The sequence below is a fragment of the Protopterus annectens genome, chromosome 5.part0 (assembly GCF_019279795.1).
Source record: "Protopterus annectens isolate FY-2018-M chromosome 5.part0, PAN1.0, whole genome shotgun sequence".
Classification (NCBI taxonomy): Eukaryota; Metazoa; Chordata; order Ceratodontiformes; family Protopteridae; genus Protopterus; species Protopterus annectens.
The window spans coordinates 829,216,048-829,241,563 of record NC_056735.1 but is presented as its reverse complement, the minus strand read 5'-3'; the positions used below and the strand labels follow the sequence as shown (position 1 = coordinate 829,241,563).

The window sequence follows — 25,516 nt, the reverse complement described above, 5'->3', positions numbered from 1 at the left end:
TAGACACAATAATACTCCACAGAAGTGGAATGAGATGGATACTAAAAAGAAAGGTAAACACAAAGACTAGTCAAATTATTGTTATTGTTAAAAACAAGCTGTTAGTTGTACTAGTGGATTATAAAATTGTGATTAGCATGTCATATAGCAAAATGCGGAACACTGATTTGAAATTATAAACTGTTGTATTTCTCAGAAATAAAATTGGAATAATTTTAAAGGATTTATGAAACAGAGATCTTGATTTCTCTGCTATTTGATGAATGTTTTCTTTTTCTTTGCTGAGTGTGTCTATGATGGCAGGAATTGTGTCTGAAATGTTCTAATTCATTCAAAGTGTTGGAAGAAATAAGGGTCACACTAGGGGAATGTTGGGGAAGATCCTTCCCAGGGCACAGATTAGACAGTACATGGCTCTTCACTTCTCGTGTGAGCTGTCTTTGGGTGAAAAGCAATATTTTGAAGTGCAGGAAAAGAAGCAAAGAGCAAAATAAGTCACACATTCTGCAGAAGACCAAAGCGCCATCTTTTTTTTCATTTCTGTTTCAGGTATATCACAGCCCAAGATACTAAGAACTATCTAGCAAGGAAAATGTACAAAATGTTTTCTTGTTAAATAATTGATAGGGAAACTTAAAGCAGTTACCTCAGAATGAGTTATCGTGAATGTGATTCATGTGAATTTTCTCACCACAGTTAGCAGTTAGGCATGTATAAGATAGCAGACACAATTTATTTTTTCAGCTGTATTCATTGAATGCATCAGATATCAATTTTTTCTAGCAGCAAAATAACTTGAATGTTTTGTTTTGGTAAAAATATAGACAAACTTCAAGGAAATGGTTTATAGAAAATATGAAATATTTTCATGCATGTGAATTGTTTTTCCAGTAGGGGAATGAATCTGTGCATATCGGTTAGATGGTGGGAAGAGGGAGATAAGAAAGATTTTTTTCTGCTCTTACCACAGCACAAGCCAATTGAATTGAATCATATTGGGTAGAGGCAGAGGTAATAAGGCCAAACAAGTTACACACCAGCCCAGGGAATTAATCCATAAAAAAAACTGATTGCCAGAGGATTAAGGCATATGTCAGTCAACAGAAGAGAAGGGGACCGATGGTACTAAAACAAGTGTGCATATTTACTTTGTATCATGGAAGGTGCGAGGGTATTCTTTTCCCATAAAAATTGAGTTGATTTTCCAGAAAAAGAGCTCAGATAATGAAGTAGCCCTATTTATCACAGGAGACTACATTAAATTAGGGACTCACATACATCGCAATAAAAGTAGTGCAATGTAAGTGAATGGGGTACATTCTATCTAAGAAAAGCCTTAAAGAGCAATATACACAAAAAAAATCTAAATATATAGAGTAAAAAAAAACTATAAAAACAGTTATATTTTTTGCAATCTACGAGACTTTAAATAGGTTTAATAGAAATGTGTTAATTCAGGCCAGGTTCACAATCTGACCTGAAATTAAGAATCCATTTTAGCTCTGCTTTCTCCGTTTTATTAGTAACATTACCTAGTCGCTCTGTGAGAACAACAGAGTTAATAGCCATAAACATAAACTTGTGGACAGCACCTGCTTATATAATATGCTTAGCTAATGCATTGGTCTCATTAGACCTCCTAAAGCAGTATAGGTGGTCTCTGATTCTGTCACAAAGACATCTGTTCATCTTCCCTATATAAAACGCAGCACATGTAGTGCAGTGAGGCAGGTAAACAATGTTACAGCTGTCACAATTTGTTGTGATTTTAAACAGTTGTCCTGAGTGGGGATGTAAAAAGCTATTAGAGCCATCAATAAAAGGGCAGAAAATACACCTCTCACAGGGATATGTACCAAAGGATATATGTTCCTTGTTAAAACTACAGGAATGTCTAGGGTAATCCAACATCTGTTTGAGAGATAAGGATTTCTTTTAATAAAAATGAGGCCTCTCATGCACAAGCCATGCCACATCAGAGTCAGTAATAAGAATATTTCAATTCATATGAAAAATGTTCACAATATCTTTGTTGTCATAGGTGAATGTCAAACCTATTTAAACAGGGTCTGAGTCTGTGCACATAACTCCCTCCTTTTTTCTCATGGTGACCCATAATAAGGTTTCCCACTTGTAGATCTAAGCATCATTCCTTCCCAAGAGCCCTTTTCTATCTCTTTCTTAGTGTACCTACGTCTTCCAAGGTCTCGTTTAACTCATTCACTCCAATGGAGCTCAGGAAGTTTGCACTGTAACTTCCAGTGGGTGGAGCTATGTGTTTTGATAGAACCAAATGATGCCCTCACATTTTAAACAAATATTCATATCTCCGGAACTATAGGGGTTATGAAAGAAGTATCAATGGCAAACTGTTCAGCACAAACTATTTTTATACTGGTAGTATTCCTTAGATTCTAAGTCTTAAACTGAATTTTATACATCACAGTAAACACACTATCACATTTATAATATTTTGTAAACAACTTACAGTATGTCAGCAACCACTCAAGTTATACACATACTATCAGCAACATTTTATTCATCTCACTGAGAGCTCTCGTAAGAGGCTAAGGAGTTGTGTCTGTATTGGTTGTTGAGATATTTAGAAAAATGTGAAAATTATATCTATATAAATTAATATCATGAAAACAACAGTTAATATCTCTTTACCTGCACTAGACAGAGGTCAAATATTCATTTGACATTATGTAATCTTTAAGATAATAGCTTTTAAAACTTTGTACTTAGAATTGCTTTGAAATTATTGATGCAAATATGAACAATCAATATTTACGCCTAGAGACATCAGTAGCAGTTAACTACAGATGCACCTGGAGGTATCACTTGGATGTAATGAGCTAAACCCCATAACATTCTCAATAAACTCTGTCTCTACATTATTCATATATGAAATTCTCATTGTCTGTCCTTTAACAATATTCTTAAAAACATGTTGAGGATGCATGCTAAATGCATGCAGTACATTTATTGGTTAGTCTGATTTAGGTCTGCTTATGTCATACTGTTTAAACATCCAAGTGTGTTGTGTGCTTTGTTAAAGATCTGAAGAAGATATATGCAAAAGTGCTCATCTGTTTTTATTTATTTTTTATATGAAAAGTTCATTTTCCATACAGTTTCCAGCCTTCTGTGTTTTGGATTTTGGATTATTTGCTCCTTTACTGCCTATTTGGAAATTTGCAATTATGGCTGCTGCTCTGTTTGATTGTGTTTGGAGTCAGTCTGTTTGATTTTTCTTGGTACATTTTTGCTTGCTGGCTCCATTTATTCCCTGTGGAGTTTTTCTTGGATTTTTCTTGGTTTGTTTGTTCCCCACACAGAAACATATCTGAAAGTTGAGATACTGCAGCTGAGTTGGATTTTAATCCTTCCAAGCATCTAGAAGGAAGGAGGTGTGACCGTTTACAGAGAGTGATACTGGTACCTGTGAATCCTTCACTTACTGTATCACTTGGGCCTCATCAGAGTACTTTAGTTGTCAATGAGAATGACGAATTTTAATGCCCGATATGATGAAAGTAGTTGAGAATAACTTATATAAGCTTAAAAGGATTCAGCTGCAGAGACTTCATTTAGAAGCCTGTATATAATTTCAGTTTGTACCCAGGGGTTTGCGCATTCTTAAAATGCCCACTTATGGGGATCAATATATGGATTTGATTAGTAAGTGGCAGCAGATAAATATGGACACTAACTTTAGTTATATGAAGCCGTTTTTTGGCTTTTTTTTCTCCTATTGAGAATGAATTAGTTATATCCATACATAAACAATAAGATAATCTGTACAGCCGATTTGCTGCCAATGACGTGGATCTGACACTTAGTGAGATTTTTGGATATTATTTCCTCCTGTGAGAAAAGGCTGATTACACAGAAAAGGAAGAAGATTTAGAGGGATATGCATGATTTCAGGAACAATTGTATTTTTTCATGGCTCAAATCAGCAGTTGACAGCACATAAGTGCTTAATGTTAATCCATCGACCAAGGTTCGCACTGCTGATGTATATGCTGATACTAACATTAATGATCAGTGTAATGCTAAAGGGATTGTTTCACCCTCTGCAGATTGCGGTCCTGTTTTTACTACACCACCACAGACTGCCGCTGCTTGTGCTGCACACACTAGCTCTGAGTCCCCCCATTCCCCTCCAGCAGTGAGAAAAAAGGTACCCCCTGTGAACATGGGTATGCAGATTACTCCAATCCTCCCCAGCCAATTTGATAGGAAAAGATGAAGAACTCAGCTTGATCCAGAAGCAGGGGAAGGATGAAGAGGAGACAACCAGATCATGGGTTGGAAGGAGGGCCATATTTACAAAGTGTGAAGTAGATGTGGACACAACAGAAGCTTCGATAGTTTGGAATATTTCTAGCAAGGTACTGACTGATGTTGAGTTACACATGTTGGAAAAAGGTCTCTCCTTTCTACCTGCCAGAGATGCTGAGCTAATAGACTGCATTATTAATATGACACTGTTTGTTCGAAATGTTATGCTTAAGTTAATGTATAGAAATAAAGGTGGTACTTCAACAGATTCTGACATGTCTATATCCAGCACTTTTATACCTATTAACAATGCAACTTTGGATGTGTTCAGTGAGGCTTGTGAAGATGATTTGTATAAGCATTTTGAGCACAAGCATACCAATGGTAAATACAGGAATATGAGACCAGATGAATGGAAGGCATTGCTTAATCTTAGGAAGGAGCATGATATTGTGATTCAGACTGTAGACAAAGGGGGGGTCAAACTGTTGTAATGGGCATGGGATTTTATTTTAGCTCCATGACCACTATGCTCTCTGATGAATCTACATATAGGCTGATTTCTTTATTTGATATTGAAGCTATACAATGTATGGTATATAACAGTCTTAATGATTTACGTAAGAGTAATATCATTACTTTTTCTGTTGTGTCTTTCGGCTTTTCTTGGTTAGGGGTCGCCACAACGGAACTCCGGTCCGCTAATGATTGGCAGTAGATTTTTACGTGCCAAGTTGCCAGCCCTGACACACAACCTTCAACGAAGGTACGCCCATCCACACATGTCTCCACACAGAAGATGCTCTAGCTGAGAATTGAACAGGACAACGTCTTACTGTGAGGTGACAATGCTACTGCAGCACTACCACCGCAGTCATAATGAGTTATATTCATTTTTATATGCTGGCACCCCTTATACCATTAATACAGATTCTCCCTAAGGTACATAATGATTCCATTAGACCCCCCCCCCCTTTAGACCCATAGTCAGTGGGTCTGGTTGGCTTACTGAACCCTTTTCATTATTTATTGAGAGTAAATTAAGATGGGTACTGGATGATTTCCCTGTAGTCTTGAAGGATACTAAACAATATTTGCACGATATCTACCAGTTTATGTAGGGTCACGTTTTACCTAGTTCATGTCTATTGGTCACCTTAGACATTATTTCTCTTTTTACTGTTATCCCCAGTTTTGAGGGGATTTCTATGGTTGACAAATTTTTGAGAGAGAGAAGCTTATATCTTGGTATTCTGATTGATCTTTGTCTTTATTCTTAGAGATTGTACTGGGGAATAATGCCTTTGGTTTGACTCTAGTTATTATCTCCTGCTTGTTGGCATGGCCATGGAAACTTCCTGTGCCAATAGCTATGCCAACATGATGCTGGCCCAATGGAAGGGGAGTGTCCCCTTCGATTTGACTAGGTACAAGGACTATGTTCTCTTTTATAGATGGTTCGTTGGTGACCTCTTTATTTTATGGTCGGGGACATCTGCTGAATTGAATGAGTTTGCAGACTTCTTATACACTACAACACATTTTTTGTCTAATCTGTTTGGTTTTTGGATTATTTGTTCCTTTGCTGCCTATTTTGAATTTTGCAATTGTAGCTCTGCTGTTTACCTGTGTTTGGAGTCAGCCTGTTTGATTTTTCTTGGTATGTTTTTTTGCTTGCTGGCTCCATTTATTCCCTGTGGAGTTTTTCTTAAAACTTTAATTTTGTATAATGCTCCCATTCCACAATGTGTCCCCATAGCAAAATGTTCACTCCTATTGATTTTTTTAGTCGTCACATGTAAGACAATTACATCCAATTGGAAGAGTGAGACATCTCCAATTTTTAACGACTTCAGAATCATTGTATTGTCTGTAGCTCAGATGGAATTAGCAACTATCAGAAGAAGAACAGAAAAGATCACTGCTTATTACATCTCCTGGCAAAAAGTTGCAGAAATACTGGTGAAAAATGACTGATATAATATATGAACATATTTCATATTTAGAAGACTTCTTTCTTTTGAGTACATCAATTTAGGAACTCATATAAATAGTTTCTTTTGTTGGACTGTTATGTTTTTCTATACGTTATTTCTGTTGTTGACATAATATATGTCTATTTTTTTTTTTCAGATAACAACTCATTTTCTTATTCTATAAAAACTCCATAAAAATGATTTGGAAAAAAATATGCATTACAGAGTGTCTTGAAGTAACACTTGTCTATGCCAGGAGATATATTTAAAGTTATACTGATTTACATACTGATTACTGAAGAAGCTTTGAGTAAAACATGTTGCCACTGTGCATGTATGCATGCCAACACAAAAAAATGAAACAGCATACAATTCATGCATCCATACCATTAACAAGACAGTATAAAACTAACAGTATAAAACTAGGGATGCTTAACAGAGCCAAAAGCGTTCTCACCTAAAACTACACTTGCCACTACTTATTTACTCCCCAGTGATCTTTTATGGTGCTCCCATCTCTATTAACCTCCAGGCTTCACAAAAATTAAAACATGAACAATGCTACAACAAACTTGCTAAATGTTCAGCAAATATCCTTCTCAGAACCCACCACTGTATAGTACTGAAAAACCTAAATTGGTTGGAACGGCGTCAACTAACACATACAGTACACAGCTTCTTACCAGCAGTAAAGTATCCAGCATCCATCTGCCTGTCTAGCACAGCATTCCATTCTACACAACTATGTTCCTAGTCAGTCATTGTTATCCAGTGACCAAAATCGTTTGTCTGTCTACAAACCTAGCAAATGTGCTTGGGCATTGTCTGTACTTGTGCAAGGTTACTAGAGTCAGGAACTCCTTACCTGTATCCATCAGGACTATACCCTCCCTCCCATATTTCAAAACCACTCTGAAAGACTTCCTAGCTAAAATCTGGCTCTGTTCTTCTTCAAAACCAGGATAAGTTATATCTCAGAATGTAAACAAGTACCTTTTTATTTCTTATACCATCTCACTCTTGCTTTTTCACTTACTGCCTTATTGCTGTCAAATTTTCTTCCCTGACTGTCTCTAAATATACCATAAGCCTGTTTTTCCCTCACTTCACATTGCAATTCCTGTTTGTATTAGAATAACTTACCTTTAATTTCTCTGCAAACTGTCTAAAATTTTTCTAAATATTAAATGGTTGTCATATAACTTGTATCAATTCTTAACCAATGTTTTTAAATTATGTCTAATTTGTTGCCATTATTTAAACTGCAGATGTTTTTGTTTTATTTTTGAAGGTTGTAAAATTATTGTTCTTAAAATGTTTTGCAATAATTTGGAGCTTTCCTCCCCAGACCTTCACTGAAGATAAGCTTCTACCCAGTCGGACTTTCCAGATAATGAAATGTCAATAAATAAATAAATAAATTCTGCACATGTAGAGTATTAAAGATATGCTATAATACTATAATGTTGTCAAGGAAGACAGAGGTGATGATAGTGGAAAGGAAAAAATTATTTGCACAAAAGCTACGGTCTCACATTTAGGCTATTTGTCTGTTGATTTTTATTCAGTACAACCTGCTACTGAGAAATGCAAAAGATATTCATGGTATTGTTGGAATCCCTGGGATTTCATGCAAAAGATATTCATGGTATTGTTGGAATCCCTGGGATTTCCTGTGAATCATGTTGTTAGCTGCGGAAAAACTTCAACAAAAGAAAATTGTGAACTAGATCTAAATCAGCTACTTGCTCCTCCTGGGAGTAGTTATTGAGGTGACATGCTATGCTATGACAGCAGCACACTTAAGAGATATTTCCTTCTCCACCGGAAAAGATAAGAAAGTGTAAATGTAGAATTGTGACTTGATGCAATATGGCTCATTTACAAATCATCTCAACTGCTGCTTAATCTAAACTGAATTATGGCTGTATGCCATGCAAATGTGATTATGCCTTGCCATTTACAGAAACAAGTATAATACAAAAGATGCATTCTATGCTTTGTATTATATCAATCTGGTCTGTGTATCTGTGAGCTTCTAACTGCATGTTTGACAATTACTTATTTGTAATTACCTAGTGTTCTTCCTTTTCTTTGTTTAAAGGCATATAAAGATAAAAAGTTTTATTATAAAGATGAAATTATATTCATGCCCATATCTACTTCTTCTAAAGTGACCCATGCTTATTAGTTATTTTATGGTAGATTGAACTGTGTGTTTGTGTGCACGCAAGTGTGTATTTGTGTGTGTGTGTGTGTGTGTGTGTGTGTGTGTGTGTGTGTGTGTGTCTGTGTGTCTGTGTATGTGTGTGTATAAGAAAGGGCCTGCATGTGCATGCAGAGTTCATCTATGCATGCATGGGTGTGTGTTCATGCTTTAGTTTGCATGTATGTTTACAAGTATCTATGTGTGTTGAGAACAGCTTCATTATAGTTTTCTAACATTTTTAGCAGAAATGTCATCAGATTAGTTGAGGAGGCAGGTGGCTTATCTGACTGACATCTAACTTTTAGTTTACTTTTTATAAATCAGTAGAAAGTATAAAAAAGGAGGAAATGGCCACTGAAAGAAAACACTGAAATGCAGAAGTAATATGATACGTTTTACTGGACCAGCACAGTAAGAAGCCTATTTGAACTCTCTGACTTCTTCAGACCTTTGCAAGGAGTTAAAATAATTCTCTTTAAGATGGACTCATACCGTATGAAACCCCAAATATCTGTATTGTAATACCTATTTGTTCACAAAAAGAGGATATTACATGGCTTCTGTGTTCCATTCTTTCATACAGAAACAAGACAGTTAAGACTGGAAAAATATTCTTCTTCAGGATGAAGTAACAACAGGACTATCTTAATGACTAACATCTCCTTTCCTTCTAGATTTAAGCTGACTTCAGTGTTTGTTCTCGAAGGAGTATGTGGCACCAAATTTATTGTAAACTATTCCCTTCTATAAGTATTCAGCCAACTGTATTTGGTAACCAATCTATAACACAGTTTATATGTGCTGTAATTATAAATTGTATTACTGTATATTACTTTTATTATTAAAAAAGATTAGCTTGACCTTAGGATTTAGAAACATTGTGACCATGTTTGAAGCCAACCCTTCTATGTTTACTGTGCATACTCAACAATCTCTGACACTCAGTAACAATGAATGTAGTCAGGTGCAAGGCTCAAAAGACAAACCCCCTGCCGTAAATAGCACAAGTAGCAAAAAACTGAGGGTAATGGTACTCAATACCAGAATTCTAAACCTCAAAATGCATGCACTCAAGGCACTCCTCAGTATGGAGAAAATCAATATATGTGCAGTGACAGAAACCTAGTTTAAGGCTCCAGAAAGCACCCCAACACTACCAGGCTACAACTCATACCATACATTTCGGCCACAGAACCCATACCAAAATACAAAAGGCGAGGGGGTATCCATATTCATCAAGGATACCCACACCTCCAGGTTAGTGGCACAGCACGATGCTTCAGAGATCATCCACATGCAACTAACAACGGGCAAAACTGCAATTCAAATTGTAGCTTGCTACAGATCACCCACCATGCCCCAGGACCCCCATTCTGCATTTCTGGAAACACTGGGAAACATAAAGGTCCTACCAAACACCCTAATATTGGGTGATTTCAATTACCCAAACATTAACTGGAAGAACTACTCAAGTACTAACTCGCTTGCCCAACATTTCCTAGAATTTATAAACTCAAATGCCCAGGATCAACTGGTCAACACTCCCACCAGAGGTGGCAACATATTGGACCTGGTCATCACCAACATGGGCGACCGGTGTTCCACACCGGAGGTCAACCCCTCGCTGGTTAGATCTGACCATAAACAAATCACTTTGGATATCCACATTCCGCCCCATCCCCGGACAACTGTCCAAGCTGCAAAATCTTTTACTAATACATTCTACGGGCACCTACAAGAATGCATGGATCGTGCTATCCCAAGCAAAACCAAGACTCACTCCTCCAAGAAAAGGAAACCAGTCTGGTGGACCCCTGCCATAAACAAACTATACAATAGAAGGAGATAACTAGTACAGAAAAAGAGTAAAATCCCAAGAAGGGAATACCCTATATGCCTGACTAGCTTGGTCTGCAAGGCTATGGAGTGCATCATCATGGAACTCATTAACAGAGACATTGGGAACCTCCAAACACTGGACCCTACCCAGTTCGGCTTTGTTAAGGGCAGCTCATGCCTCCTAAACCTGGTGGACTTCTTTGAGACAGTTACCAAGGCTGTAGATGAGGGAAAGGTGGTACACACATCCTACCTAGACCTCGCAAAGGCCTTCAACACCATTCCCCATTCTGGTATTATAGACAAGCTCACCAACCTGAACATAAACCCCTGTGTCACAAGATGGGTTGCCAACTGGGTCACAGACAGAATCACATGGTGAGTGTTGCGGGAGGTAGGTCTGACTCTAAACTCTTTACAAGTGGCATTCCCCAGGGCTTAGTCCTAGGGCCCCTCCTGTTTGGCATATACTTCTCAGAGGTACAGACAAGCACAGGAGGACTATGACTGACCAAGTTTGCAGATGACTACAAACTAGGGGCTATAACTGACTCTCTGGCTGATATCGACATCCTCCAAAAGGGTCTCACTGAGATGGATACCTGGTGTCAAAATTATGGCCTCAAGCTAAATGCCAAAAAGTGCATAGTCATCCCCTTTGGAAAAAACAAAGTACCCACAAACTACCACATAGGTGGTAGGCCCCTAAATACAGAAGACGTAATAAGTGATCTGGGGACCCAAGTAGATAGTAATCTCTCCTTTGATAATCACATTGCTAAAGTGGTTAGAAAATCCTTCTATGTGGCCCACCTAATCACAAAAGGGTTCACATCCAGATCAAAAGAGGTCATTGTGCCCCTCTACTCATCACTCATCAGACCCATCCTAGAGCACAATGCCCCATTTGGGATGTACCTTACAAGACACCTGCAACAGCTGGAAAGACCACAGAAGTACCTCAACAAGGGGATCACTGGCCACAAACAGATGCCCTATGCAACTCGACTGAAGAAACTCCAGCTGTACTCGGTTGCATACCACCTACTCCGAGGTGATCTCTGCCTGACATACAAGGCCATGTCCAACCAGAATTGATGGACATGCTCCACATAAAGAAAACCATATCCCCTCAAGCCACATGCTCTAGGGATCTAAACCTCACCACTACAATAAATAGGATGTGCTGGAGGGATAGATTGCTGTCCCAGAGACTTCCCATGCTTTGGAACAAGAGTCCAGTCTACATTAGGCAGAGCTCCTCGCTAACACTCTTCAAGAGAAACCTTGACGAGTAGATGGGAAACAGAAAGTTTACCCTGGGGTTCACTTCAGTGGATCTGCTGTAAAGAGGCACAGGGAACTAAACTAAGGGGGCAGTGAAAGCCAACACATTCTGGCTAGGCTTATAAATGCCTTTGAGCAGATAACCTAGTACTATGAACCTATAAGTGTGCACATCAAGAAGCACATTAAGTATCTTGGCTGTGGCCACAGCAGAAACCGCAGGAAGTCCATGTACAAGTATGTGTGGTGCAGAGAAGTCTGAACAGCAGTAGAAAAGGAGGTATGTGCCCACTACTGGCTGGGCCAATACACATAGTACATGACACTGATTATACTTAATACTTATTTATTATTTATTTATTTGACATTTGTTAACTGGGATGATCCAACTGGACAAAACCCTTTTTCAGTGGAGGCCCGGGGAGAAAATCTCCACAAAAAAAAATAAATAAATAAAATAACAGTAAGTATATAATGAGATACAGTAAAATGCAAATATTTCTAAATTTAACAATACAATATCAGCAGTAATAATAATATCATATAACTTATATGTATATATTGAACATGGCGGATCACCTTTTTCTCATCCAATGAACAGTACCAGTTCTCATCATATATACATGAGCATTGACAGACCTGTTCAACATCCATCATGCACAGTGTGACCCAGTACCGAGAGGGGCAACTGCCATGGGAACAAGGTGTGGGGGGATGTGATTTGCCAATCCCGAACTTTCATTAATGCTGGTATTGCATTTGTTGTCAAACCTGAGCACTGTAGTGCTGTGTGTGGAGTCTAAACTTTAGTAAACTGCTTGCTACCATTTAAAAGTAAAAAAAAAATTGTTTTAACTAAAACCTGAGCTCTGTAGTGCTCCATACAGGCAAGGTGTAAACTTTAGCAACTGTTTGCTACATTTGTAGAAAATAGTTTACTACAGTTTAAAAAGAAGATTTTTTTTTAACTAAAACATAAGTACCACAGCACTCCATGCAGGCAGGGTGTAAACTGTAGCAACTGTGTGCTACATTTGTAGGAAGCAGTTTGCTACAGTTTAAAAAGGAGTTTTTTTTTTAAACTAACGCATAAGTGCTGTAGCACTCCATGTAGACAGAGTATAAACTCTAGCAAGTGTTTGATACATTTATAACAATAACATAAATTATGTTGAGAGAGGGTTGAGGGTAGGGCACAGAAATGGGACCAGAATGGCTGGGGCAGGAAGGGAGGCCGGTCTGTCAAGTAGTTTGTCACCTGGTTGGTGTGTCATATATATATATATTTTTTTTGCTCTTCAATGGAAGAGCTGGGGGAACATAGATCTAACTGTAGTAAGCCAATTGTATACAATGTATTGACTGGCTTATTACAGAGAAGAGGGGGTGTGGCTCTGGTTCACAGTAGATAAGTGCTTTGGTAGCCCTAAATGGGCATGTGTGAGGTATGTTTATTTCTTTTTGACCAGATTAAAGGGTGGAAATGGAAGTATAGAAATGAGATGAAAAATGGAAGCAAGCCAAGGTTAAAAAAGAAGGTGAGCAGCTAAGGAATGAGAAGGATGGGATGCAGGTGACAGAGGTGGGGTAAAGCACAATTGTGTTAGTAAACTTACCATAAAAGTAGATTTTTGAATGATCACTGCTGCAGTTGCCTTAGCAATGATATAACAACCATACATCCAGCTTTCAAAGCTTAAGGGCACTTCCACATGTGCAAACTATTAACCAAGTTGATAGAGCTGAAGAAAAAGAGTGTTTTTGGCCCTGAGCCCTTCAGAGCTTTCATGCCAACTGGGAAAGGGAGGTAGTGAGGAAGGCAAGAACCTTGATAAGGACAATGCTGGGGAAAAGTAAAGGCCCTCACCCTGGCAACAAAACCATGGGGGGGGGGGTGGAGGGAAGGAGTGACTACATTAAAATATCTACTGTTATGGTAAGTTTTATTTACACAATTCTTTTTGATTACAGCTGCAGTAGCTTTAGCTATATGGATAGGCTATCATAGCTTACACTGACTGAGAAGAGGATAGATGAAGTTTTAGGCTATAATCTGACAAAAACGCTTAATCCTTTTTGGGTGAATTAAGTATATTTTAGCAGTGCCTAGTCATTGGAGGTATTTTTTCCAGCTCCTTTTGCATCTATGTCAGAGAATCCTCACATGATGTTGGCATTCTTCATTGTGGTACTTGGGAACCATATATACTCCCAGATATACTGTAGCACGGCACTGAGAAAATGATGAAATACTTTCATAGCAGATGCCTTAAATATCCCCACTGTTTCCTCAATGGGTCAAGGAAAGGTCCCAGTAGCAAATATATGTAAAGCCACACATACCTTATCCACTGGGAAAGGTATCCCTTGATGCCCATGTGGCTGCAGACAGGTTCGACACATTTCTACAATGTGTCTCTATCTACACTGTACTGGTTCACAATGTAGGTGTTTAGGAGTCATAAAATGTTAAACATGGTCACATGACCAGATGTCTCTGGTGTGACATCATGCACCATAGGGCAAAGTGGCTGCTATAAGAGCTTCTTGCAAATACACATTTACTATTGCTGTATCAACATCCAACATTGCTTAGTGATTTGCATAGTCTGAACACCATGAGTTTAAAAATATACCAGAAGCTGCTATTTTGCACAACATTTATGCTTTTCTTGAATCGCTTTCCTCATTAGCTTACATGGAGACTTGTTTTACAAATGCTGCTAATTACTATGTAATTATACAACCATTAGTATATGCCATATCCGACCATGCTGCTTGGGCGACCTTGTGGAGCTTGCTTTTCAGAATAACACACACCCTATGAGTGGCCACTCATTGGACAAATTTACTTACCTAGATGTGGCAACGTTTTCTAAATCCAGCTCAGTGCCACTTGGTAATGTCAGTTCTTAGCCTTATTTTACAATCAATGGGTTGCTAGTCTCTGTTGTCAGTGAATATATGCATTTGTGAACAGTTGCTAATTGTAACATGTACTTTTTAACACTCACATTCAAAAACAGATGTTAAAAATCAGAAACAGAATGTGTGTGAATGGATGGGTGGTCTGTGGGAGCATGAAAGAGTAATAAAAACCCATTTTAAAATTGAGTTCTGCTTAATCCAGCTAAACCATAAAGAATACAAAATCTTTGAAAGTGAGGATTTTTATTCTTAATTAAGGACAAAACCTGAATAAGTTATTTTTTTCCTGAAGTGAAATGCTTTTAACTATATCAAACATGTAACTCCAATATTTATTATTTTCAGTTTCTGAAGAAAAAGACAACATACACCAAGATGGTGTCATATTAAGTACTCAAATTATCTGACAAGTGAGAAGTTAAGATATTAATTTTTTTTTTCAGAGGCAGCTATTGTAAATATTATGAGGCTGCCCAGGAAATAATTTAATTTATAAATATTAATACTTTTAAGACTTAGACTTTAGAAACAGCATTTTGTTTTAATTTAGTTGACAGAAGCATTTAATGGCTGTCTGGCTCATTAATATGCCTATTCCTCAAAACCATACAGAAGTGATGGATATATAAGACTAAGACTGCAAGAATTTTTAAGTAATAGAGAAAGAACACAAATATAATAGCATGCACCATAGAAAATTTTAATTGGTGATTTAAGTTATAAATCTCAATGTGGAGAAGGGCAGGTTACTTTTGACATTAGTAGTTTATTTATTTATGTATTTATTCATGTATTTATTTCATTTTGATGATTGGAGAAGTCCTCTGGGATGAGAAGAGCCCGTTTTCAGTGGAGACCTGGGGGGAAGCTCCAAAAACATAATACAGACATATGTGATGATGTTTAGACATTATAATCAGGGAACAAGAATACAGCAAGGCTCGTATAGAGAAAGGACATTGTATATTAAGCATACAAGTACACAAAACAGTAGTATATTATACAGTATGAGTAAAATACAGATATGAGAAATTTTATAAAGGCATTATGAAAAGAACATTGTACATTAAACATACAAGTATAAAAGCAGTAGTATATTCAAGATGAATGTGTTTTTTTTTAATACAGAAATTAGTTTCATATTATGGAATCGGTCATCTCTGGTGCATAAATTAGATTCATATTATGGAATAGGTCCTCCCTGGTGCAGAAGTAGAATTATCCAAGGATGTCTTGGTGGAAATATTGAGAATGATATCTAAGTGTTGTATAGGATGGAAAAAGAGAATGAGATAGGGTTTAGAGGGGAAAAATTAAGTTGGAGTGTGACATGAGCATTCCCATTTGGAAGATAGATGATAGAACAATTGAGATCTGAATTTGTTATGGTTAGATATATTGTAAAGGGGGGGGGGGCGAGAGTTCCACATTAGCTATGGAGCAGGATAGTAGCAGTTGGCCAGGAGGACATCAGGGTTTGTAGTTTTGTAAGAGATCTTTGTTTTCAGATCTGAGTGAGCAGTTAGATATGTAGGGGGTTAAGGCTGTGGTGAGAGAAGGGCAGTTTGAAGGTTTGAAGATAAGCTTGTGGGCAGCTGTGAGCTGGAGGAATTTCCAGTAGTTGGGAAGTTCGAGCCATTGCCGGGCATGGAGAGAGAGTGGCAATGGTGGGATGAGTTTTTTTAACTGGTTGCAAATTTGCAAATTTTGTGGTAACAGGACTTGAGTTTGGATTGTAGGCCATGCTGGGGATTGGTAAACAGAGGAGCACTGTACATAAGAGAGGGGAGAAGGTAGGAGGAGGCTACTCTTTGTCTGGTGGAGGGGCTGAGGTAGCAGTTGTGTCTGTAAAGGAGACCTAGTTTTTGATGTTTTTTTCTGATGGACAAGAAACTTTTACCTTCACTATCACTTCTGCTCAGTGTTTGGTTGATGGTATTATTTTTAAAATTTTTCTGAGCAGTGGTGTTAACCTGGGAAGCAGCATTGTGTTTGATTTTACATCTTTTATAATAGGTTTGAGCCAGGTCTCTGAGATGGCAGTTATGTCAGGATGGTTATGGGAAAGGCAGGCATGGAAGTTAGGAACTTTATTATGAAGGCTTTGGGCATTAAATGTTGTGAGGCGAATGGACTTGAGTGTTTGGGTTTGGGAGTGGGAGTTGATGGGTTGAGTGATGGTGATGGGTCCGGTGTTGGGGTATATGTCACCAGGGAGTGAGATGGAGATTCAGTGGAGGATAAGTGTGAGGTAGCTTAGAGTGGACAGAGATTTGGAGTTATAAAAGAAGAAGGGTTTTTTGCTATGAGGTTTGAGACTTGAGCACTGACAGGGTGGGGTAAGTAGTAGTTTAGGTTTGTACTGTAGGGTTGTCTTAGAAGAGAAGAGTTCAGGAGAAATGGAAGAGAAAGCTGGTGTGCAAGTGTTATGTTTCACTCTGTATATCTACCTGGCTATCTATCTATCTATCTATCTATCTGTCTATCTCTCTATTTATCTATATGTATGTGTATCAGAATAATATCTGAGGCTCAGTGCTGCAAAATGCATTATGCAGGTTTCCACTGATATTGACTATTGGATGCCTTTCATTATCTAAATTTATTGGTCCATAGGTGGTTACTAGGCTAATGACCACAGGGGCCTTTTTAACCCTAGCCATGTATGCCAATTATATATGACAAATGTTGGTACCCTGAGGCTATTTTAAGGGGTATATGTAGTTTAGGGGATTGGCTGATCAAGCATTTATAGGCTGCCTCTGCCTATAAGAGGCACAGGTACCAGACCAAGGTTGAATTTCTGATTCCTCATCCAGTGGTCCAAGTTACACTTGAATTGGATTAGAGAAGAACTTTGTTTCACATGAATGGGAAACCTGTTCCAGAGAAGGGTTAGGCTTTGAGACACATATCTATCCCACCAGCATGTCCTATTTATGTCACAGACAAGGTTTAGGTCCCTAGATTGGGTAATCCTGATGCTATTGTTTTATGGGTATGCAGAGGTTCCATCAGAATGAGATCTGAGGATGCCTTAGAGACCAGCATGGATTGCCCCTCAACAGTCTGTAGGAGACAGAATACAGGAACAGGGCTATGATGCAATTTGAATAGGATATAGGTTCATAGGTTCATAGATAGGTACTAGGCTATCTGCCAGAGGGCATTTATAAGCCTAGCTAGAGTGTGTCGGCTTTCGCTGCCCTATTGATTAATTAACTGAGCCTCTGTCAAGCAGAGCCAATGAAGTGATCCCAGGGATGTAGTTTCTGTTACCCATCCACTCATCAAGGTTTCTCTTAAAGAGTGTTAATGAGGGTCTCTGCCTAATGTAGTTAGGAATGTTGTTCCAAAGCATGGGGAGTCTCTGTGACAGGAATCTATCCCACCAGCATGTTCTATTTATTGTTGTGGTGAGGTTTTGCTCACTAGAGTGCATGGCTCTCAGTGACTTGGATTTCTTTAGGTGGAGCATGTCCATCAATTCTGAGATGGACATGGCTTTATAAGTCAGGCAGAGATCACTTCTGAGTAAGCGATATGCCACTGAGTACAGCTGGAGTTTTTTCAGTCGGTCTGCATAGGACACATGTTTGAGGCCAGTAATCCTCTTGGTGAGGTACTTTTGTGGTCCTTCCAGCTGTTGGAAGTGTCTTGTAAGGTACATCCCAAATGGGGCATTGTACTCTCTGATGGGTCTGATGAGTGATGAGTAGAGGGGCACTATAACCTCTTTATTTCTAGATGCAAACCCTTTAATAATTAGATGGGCCACATAGAAGGATTTCCTAACTACTTTGGCAATATGATTGTCAAAGGAGAGATTACTATCTACCTGGGTCCCCAGATCTCTTATTACCTCTTCTGTATTAAGGGGGCTGCCACCTATGTGGTAATCCATGGGTGTTTTGTTTTTCCCAAATGGGATGACTATACATTTTTGGCATTTAGCTTGAGGCCATGACTTTGACACCAGATGTTCATCTCAGTAAGGCCTTTTTGCAGGATGTCCGTGTCAACCAGAGAGTCAGTTATGGCCCACAGTTTGCAGTCATCGGTGAACTTGGTTAGCCATAGTCCTCCTGTGTTTGCCTGCACTTCTGAGAAGTATATGATGAACAGTAGGGGTCCCAGGACCGAGCCTTGCGGGACACCACTTGTGACTGGTTTAGAGTCAGACCTGGAGCCTGCTATTCTTACTGCGTGAGTTCTGTCTGTAAGCCAGTTGGCAACCCATCTTGTGACGTAGGGGTTTATGTTCAGGCTGGTGAGTTTTTCTATAATACCTGAGTGAGGAATGGTGTTGAACACCTTTTTGGAGGTCAAGGTAGGCTGTGTGAACCACCTTTTCTTCGTCTATGGCCTTGGTGACTGTCTCAAAGAAGTCAACCAGGTTTAGTAGGCATGATCTGCCCTACAGGACTCATCCTGGGACATCATCTGGCCCCATTGACACTGTGTTTTTGGCTTTTGAAAGGAATGTTTTCACCTGTGCGTCTGTGATTTCCAGGACACTACACTTTTCTGGTATTGTTGTGGGCTCTTTTGGAGGTGAGAGGGGGGTGAAGTTTGCACTGAATCTATCTGCCAGGATGTTGGCAATATCAGTAGGTTCAGTATATTTTGTGCTATTTTGCACCAGCTCAGAGCATATCTGCGAGTTGCCACTTAGATTCTTGACATAGCTAAAGAAGGCTTTGTGGTTATCTTTCGAATTCTTAGCTATTTTTCTTTCGAAGTTAGCCTTGGATGATTTTATGAGGGACCTTAGTTTCTTACTGATACTGATCAGGGATGTCTTTCCTTCTTGGGATTTGCTTTTTTTTCTGAACTAGTTTTCTCCTTTTGTTGTATAACCTGTTTATGGCAGGGGTCCACCAGACTGGTTTCCTTCTCTTAGGGGAGTGAGTCTTGGTTTTGCTAGGGATGGCATGATCCATGCATTCTTGTAGGTGCTCATAGAGTGCATTTGTAAAGGATTCTGCATCTTGGGCAGCATTATCCTTTAGCTTGGGGGCTGTGAAATTTACCACCTCTGTCTTAAGTAAGGTGACGTTTGCTTTAGAAAAGTTTTTCACTGTGGTTTCCTTGGTTGGGGGTGGTGGTGGGGTGTGGGCATCCAGAGTGATTAGTTTATGGTCTGATCTAACCAGTGATAGGTTGACCTCCGGTGCGGAACACCTGTCACCCATGTTGGTGATGACCAGGTCCAATATGTTTTCACTTCTGGTAGGGGAGTTAACCAGCTGACCCAGGGCATTTGAGTTGATAAATTCCAGGAAGCGCTGGGCCTGGGAGATTGTACTCAAGTAGATTTCCCAGTTAATGGTAGGGTAATTGAAATCACCCAATATCAGGGTGTTCGGTAGGACTATCATGTTTTCCAATGTCTCCAGAAAGGCAGAGTGGTGGTCTTGAGTCATGGAGGGTGATCTGTAGCAGGCCACAATTTGCATTGCAGATTTGCCCGATGTTAGTTGCACATGGATGATCTCAGAGGTATCATGCTGTGCCACTAACCTTGAGGTGTAGGTATCCTTGATGAATATGGATACACCCCCTCATTTTGTGTTTAGGTCCGTGTACTGTGGCCGAAATGTGTGGTATGAGTTGTAGCCCAGTAGTGCTGGAGTGCTCTCTGGAGCCTTGAACCAGGTTTCAGTTACTGCACAGATGTCAATGTTCTCCATACTGAGGAGTGCTTTGAGCGCAAGCATTTTGAGATTTAAACTCCTGGCTTTGAGTAGCATAACCTTCATTTTTTTTATTTGTGTTGTTTATGGAGGTGGGTTTGACTTTTGAGCCTTGCCTAAAAAAGGCACTATGGGGGCAGCAAGAGCTTTGGTCAGTATTTGAAAGCCTAGGCATGACAGGTGCAAGCCATCTCTTGTGAAGCAACGCGGCTTTTCAAGCATGTCGTCCCAGGCTAACAGACACTGGATTCCCCTTTGAATGACACCAAAAGTTTAGCCAATTGTTGAAATTGATCATTTTTTATTTATACTGAGGTATCATTCTTGGTGTGGGCAGGATGCTACTCAGGGTCAGGGTCATGCCTGCCTGGGCTACATGATCAGAGAGCTCTTCCATGTCTCTTTTCATGTAGTCCAGGGAGGTACGTCTCAGGTCATTCACACCAACATGAACAATGACAGAGTCATATTTGTACTTGTTCTGGAGTGACCTGAGTGCTTGTGTTATGTGGTGGATTCTGGCTCCCGACAGGCAGCTAACAGTAACCTTCTCCTTGTCCAGCCTAGTGGGTGGGACGTCAGTGTGCCTGACTATAGAATCACCTATTACTAGTGTGCTAGGTATGTTATTTCGCCTTAAGGGCTGTGATTGTGCGGCACATTGATTTTGTGTTTTATGTATTGTCTGGTTTGTGATGGGAGGTGCAGGTTTTTTGGGTGTCTGCTTTGGAGCTCTCTAATGCTTTTGCAGGTTTTTAGTTAGTCTGCGTATGATTTAGTGTATTTATGTGTATTTTTTGCCAGTGCTGGTTTAGTAGGTCTATGTGAGGCTGGAGGTGGTGTACACCCAGTATTCTTTTTGTGTGAAACCTCTGCGGATGTTCCAGTCGTTGCATTTGCCTGGATGGTCAGGAAATAATTCAAGGAACATTTTACACAATTATAGGTCTGATGAGAGATGAGTACAGTGGAAGATGCCATACCCTTGCTTATAGGTTCTGCAAGATAAAATGATTTCCTTACTACCATTAGACAGACAATAATCAAAGGTCACATTGCTGTTTATATCTCTCCATAAATCCCTGACTAATTGATCTACCCTTAGGGATATGTTATCGATGTGGCAGCTTCTGGCACTAATTTCTGTCTGCTTCAAGAGGGTAGTTGTGCCTTGGGTGCATTCTTTGGTTGCATCTAGTTTGCAATCATCTACAAACCTGGACAGTCTGAGGTCCTTGACACTGGCCTTGTCCTTAGCGAAGTAGATGCCAAAAGAGGAGCATATGCAGTGCAGGACCTTGAGGAACTCTGCTAGTGACTGGCCTCTTTATGGAGATAGACTCCCCTATCCTAACGTCTTTGGTTCTACCTGTGAGCAAGCTGGTTATACAGTAGATGATGTAGGGGTTTTACCTAATTTTATGAGTTTGTCTACAATGCCCAAATGAGGTATTGTGTTGAACGCCTGGGCCAAATCACAGCTGGCAGTACACACCATTTTGCTTTTGTCCATTGATTTGGTCACTTTCTCAAAAAAATCCACAAGGTTAAGTAAGCATGGCTTGTCCTTGACTAAAGCAAACTGGGTTGGATCCAGAGTCTGAAGTCTTGTGACATTGTTTATCATTTCCATGATAATTTACTCATGGATTTGTATATAAGACCAGTCAGACTTATGGGTCTGCAGTTACCAGGCGTCCATAGGTGTCCCACTCTTGTGCAGAGGGATGATGACTTGAAGTTTTCCATATAGGTTGTATTTCTTGCCATTTAAGCAGCATCCTGGATATTTTTAATGCCCATAAATGTGGATTTTTTTGCCATGGAGAGTGCATAGAGGGTCTGTTCCCTAGTGATAGTTGGGAGAGTTACATTCAGTGCTATTTCCTGAGTGGTGTTGGGGGGGGGGGCTGTAGCTAAATTTGTCAGCCAGTAGATTGCTATGTTTTCCAGCTCAGTGTAGGTGGCCCCATTTACAATTAGTTCCACACATTGCTGTGTACTGCCTTTGATTGTCCTTGCCCTGAGGAGGTATTTTACCTCAGTTTTGGCTTTGGCAGACTTGACTAATCTGTTAGTCACTTGTTAAGAATCATGAGGAAGTTTGTTTTATCTTGCTGGATGTTACACTTCCTGATTTTTGCAATGCTTTTCTTCCTTTTGTTCTAGAACCTACTGATGTTGGGACTCCACCAGAGTGGCTTGTTTTTGAGTCTGTTCTATGTGTATTCTTGGTAGGTTCGTCTGTCTCTGTAAAACTATTATGATTGTATAGTTTTTTTTGTGAACAATTCCACATTGGCAGAGATGTTTTCAGGACTTAAGAGGACTTGACATTTTGCAAGGCAACAATACTTAATAGTAGGTAGTTTGCCTTAGAATAGTTCCTAAAAGTTGCAGAGTTAGTTGGGGTCCTGAGTTTTATTTTTATTTCAAAGCAGAGTGTTCCTTATTACAGAAGATATTACTTTGGATTGGGTAGGGTAGCATTCTCCCATGTTTGTGATGACCAGATCCAGGATGATTGTGCTCATAGTGGGCAAATGGACTAGATGAGTTAAGGTGTTTGGGATTACAATGTCCAGGAATTTTTGGGCCTGCAAGTTTGGAGTTGTATATAATTCCCAGTTTATACTGGAGTGGTTAGCATCTCTTATGAATATGGTATTGCGTTGAATGGTGAGAGTCAGCAGTAACTGAGGCTGGGAAGTCAGTAGGCCACTTCAATCTGGAAAAAAAATGCTCCTCACTACCTGCAAACCACAACTGTCATTAGAAGCTTCTTTATTACAGCTATGGAGCCCACTGCTGGAATTCTCTCCTTATCTCTTAAACATACTAGCAACCTTATGAATTTCAAGACCACTCTAAAGAAATATCTATTTGACACCTGGAACTGTACATGCACAGCCCTCAAAAGCAGATGCATGACCACCTACTCATTGTAACTATACTTTTCTCATTGTAAATTCACTAACACCTCCATATCATAGCAGGTAGTAATGGCCAGACATCAAAACCTCTCAGCTGTCCCGATATTCACAGAATGTCCAGATTTGTGCCTCATATTTTTGGTCTGTTTCTCATAAAACTCTAGTTTTCTGGAAATCACCGGCAAACCGCTCAGGCCAGAAGTGAGACAACAATGGTACACATTTGAATTTCAGACTTCATATCCTTCAGAAAATTCATGCAAATGGAAAACCTGTTATGTTATCAACATTCTAAATTTGTAAGAGCAATATTTACAATGCGTTCCTATTTTTGGGCCTTTGCCCCTCCATTATTTGCACTATTTCCTGATTTCTTGCTCTAAGAGGTTGAGAATTATTGAGACGTAGGAAAAGAAGTTCTCACTTTAATTATATTGTACTACTAATGTACGTTCTTCTACCTCTTCAGCCAACACTTGCTACTATTTATTTTCATCTCTCCTATCCTCCCATAACATTCTTATCATTATAATAATAATAACTTTCTCTCCATCTCCTTATATTGCACCTCCTTTTCATTACTCATCCTCATCTCATTCTAAGCCTATTTTGGCAGCAGAATGCTCTATTATTTTTTCAGCTCCATATATTATTAGAATATAGTCAATATTTTGAATAACTGTATTAGTTTGTTTGACATAAGTTATCTACTTCTGCAGTGTGTTTTGCTACTTGTACATATTTTATTCTTGATCACAATTTATCCTAGTAATATTTCTGTAAAAGTATTTCAGTCTAAGTTTTTTTTTTCAATAAACACCTTTATTGAATTATCACTTGTGACATAGTCAAATTTGCATTCATATAAACATTTTATCTGCTGTGGGGATTTTCTCCCTTTGTATATAATTACTCAACTACTGATTAAATGTTTTTGAATCTGTTGTGGAGCTTTTCCCCCAGGCCTCCATTAAAATGTGTTGTTGGCTCAGTTGGACTTTCCCAGTTATCAAAGGGCAAATAAAATAAATAAATAAAGCTTGAATGCTTGTTATGGGTTTCATAGGTCATAGAGGGGGACCTATAGTTTGCAAGGATACAGTGTGAGACCGCTTATGCTAACCTGGATGTGGAGAAGCTCAAGAGTGTCATGCTGTTTGACTAGCCTTCAGATGCATTTGTTTTTGATGTAAACTGAGGTACCTCCATCCTTATTTTTTTCCTGAGCAATAGCTGGTCTAAATGTGTGGAAGGCACTGTAGCGCTGCTGGTGTGGTCTGCATGTCCTTAAACTGGGTTCCTATTAGAAACATGAACGCTTGAAATTTTGAATGACATATGGTCGACACCATATGATCAAAATTTCAAGCTTTTGAAGGTTAAACATAATGGCGATGTTCAGTGCAAAATGAGAGAATTTCCTTTTTCTGCACTGAAGTGCGATCTCAGAGTTGGTATATTTAAGTAGGAGGGTGTGGGGGGTGCAGCATTCTGCATTCTCTAAGGTAGGACAGCTTGCAGGGAGATGCGTCAGCTTTCCCCATACATAAATACACTGACTACTTATAGTCTGTCTACCATGAACATCTAGATTTGGCATACTTTGCAAACTGAAAGCCATTCATTATAGTTTGTCTCCTGTGTGCAGACTGATAGAACACTTATTGTGCCACTGATAACCAGGGTTCAGATAGTTGCTCAGTAAGCTGGGTATTTTTTTTTTTTTTTTTGTATTATAACAAGGGTTCCGGTAGTGGTTTTGGACTGATGACAGTGATCACCTGATGCCAATTCACAATCCCTGGGAATGGTGTCAGATTTCATTGCACTAAAAAAGTTCCCAGCTAAAGACCCAGAAGTACATTCCGTGGACACATAGACCTGACATTAGAAGCCTGCCAAGAAGTGAACCCACTCCAGCTGACCTTCAATGGTATGCAGAACAATGGATCATATTGTGGTTCAGTGTACTGGCCAATGCACAAAGGTTTCAGGGCGAGATAAAGAACATTATATGAACAGCAAAAAAATAAAAAATACTGCCTCAGCCATGCAATATTACCTGTTAGCATACGCCTTATAGTCCCACAGCATATTAGTTGTTAAGAAGGTATGTCTATAAAAAGGTGAGACCCCCCCCCCCCCATAGATTATAGGGCTGCTAATGCCAGAGCAGGATGGGAGAAAGAATGGTTCTTTGGGGAGTTGGGAAGCATGATAGGCTGATAAGTGCCAAAAAGCACAAAACAGCAATGGTATTTGATAACAAGAGGAGTAGATAAACAAAGGAATTAGGAAAGTTTGGAAGAACTTTGGAAGGTGGAATGTGTACTCTGGAATATGAAGTAACATAAGGGA

General features: G+C 39.2%; 1 protein-coding gene across 1 annotated transcript in view; it reads right to left on the bottom strand.

The window, feature by feature from the left end:
- Positions 1-25,516, bottom strand: part of LOC122802849 (vitamin K-dependent protein Z-like) — a 342,162-nt gene that overhangs the window by 87,355 nt on the left and 229,291 nt on the right. The window lies entirely within an intron of this gene.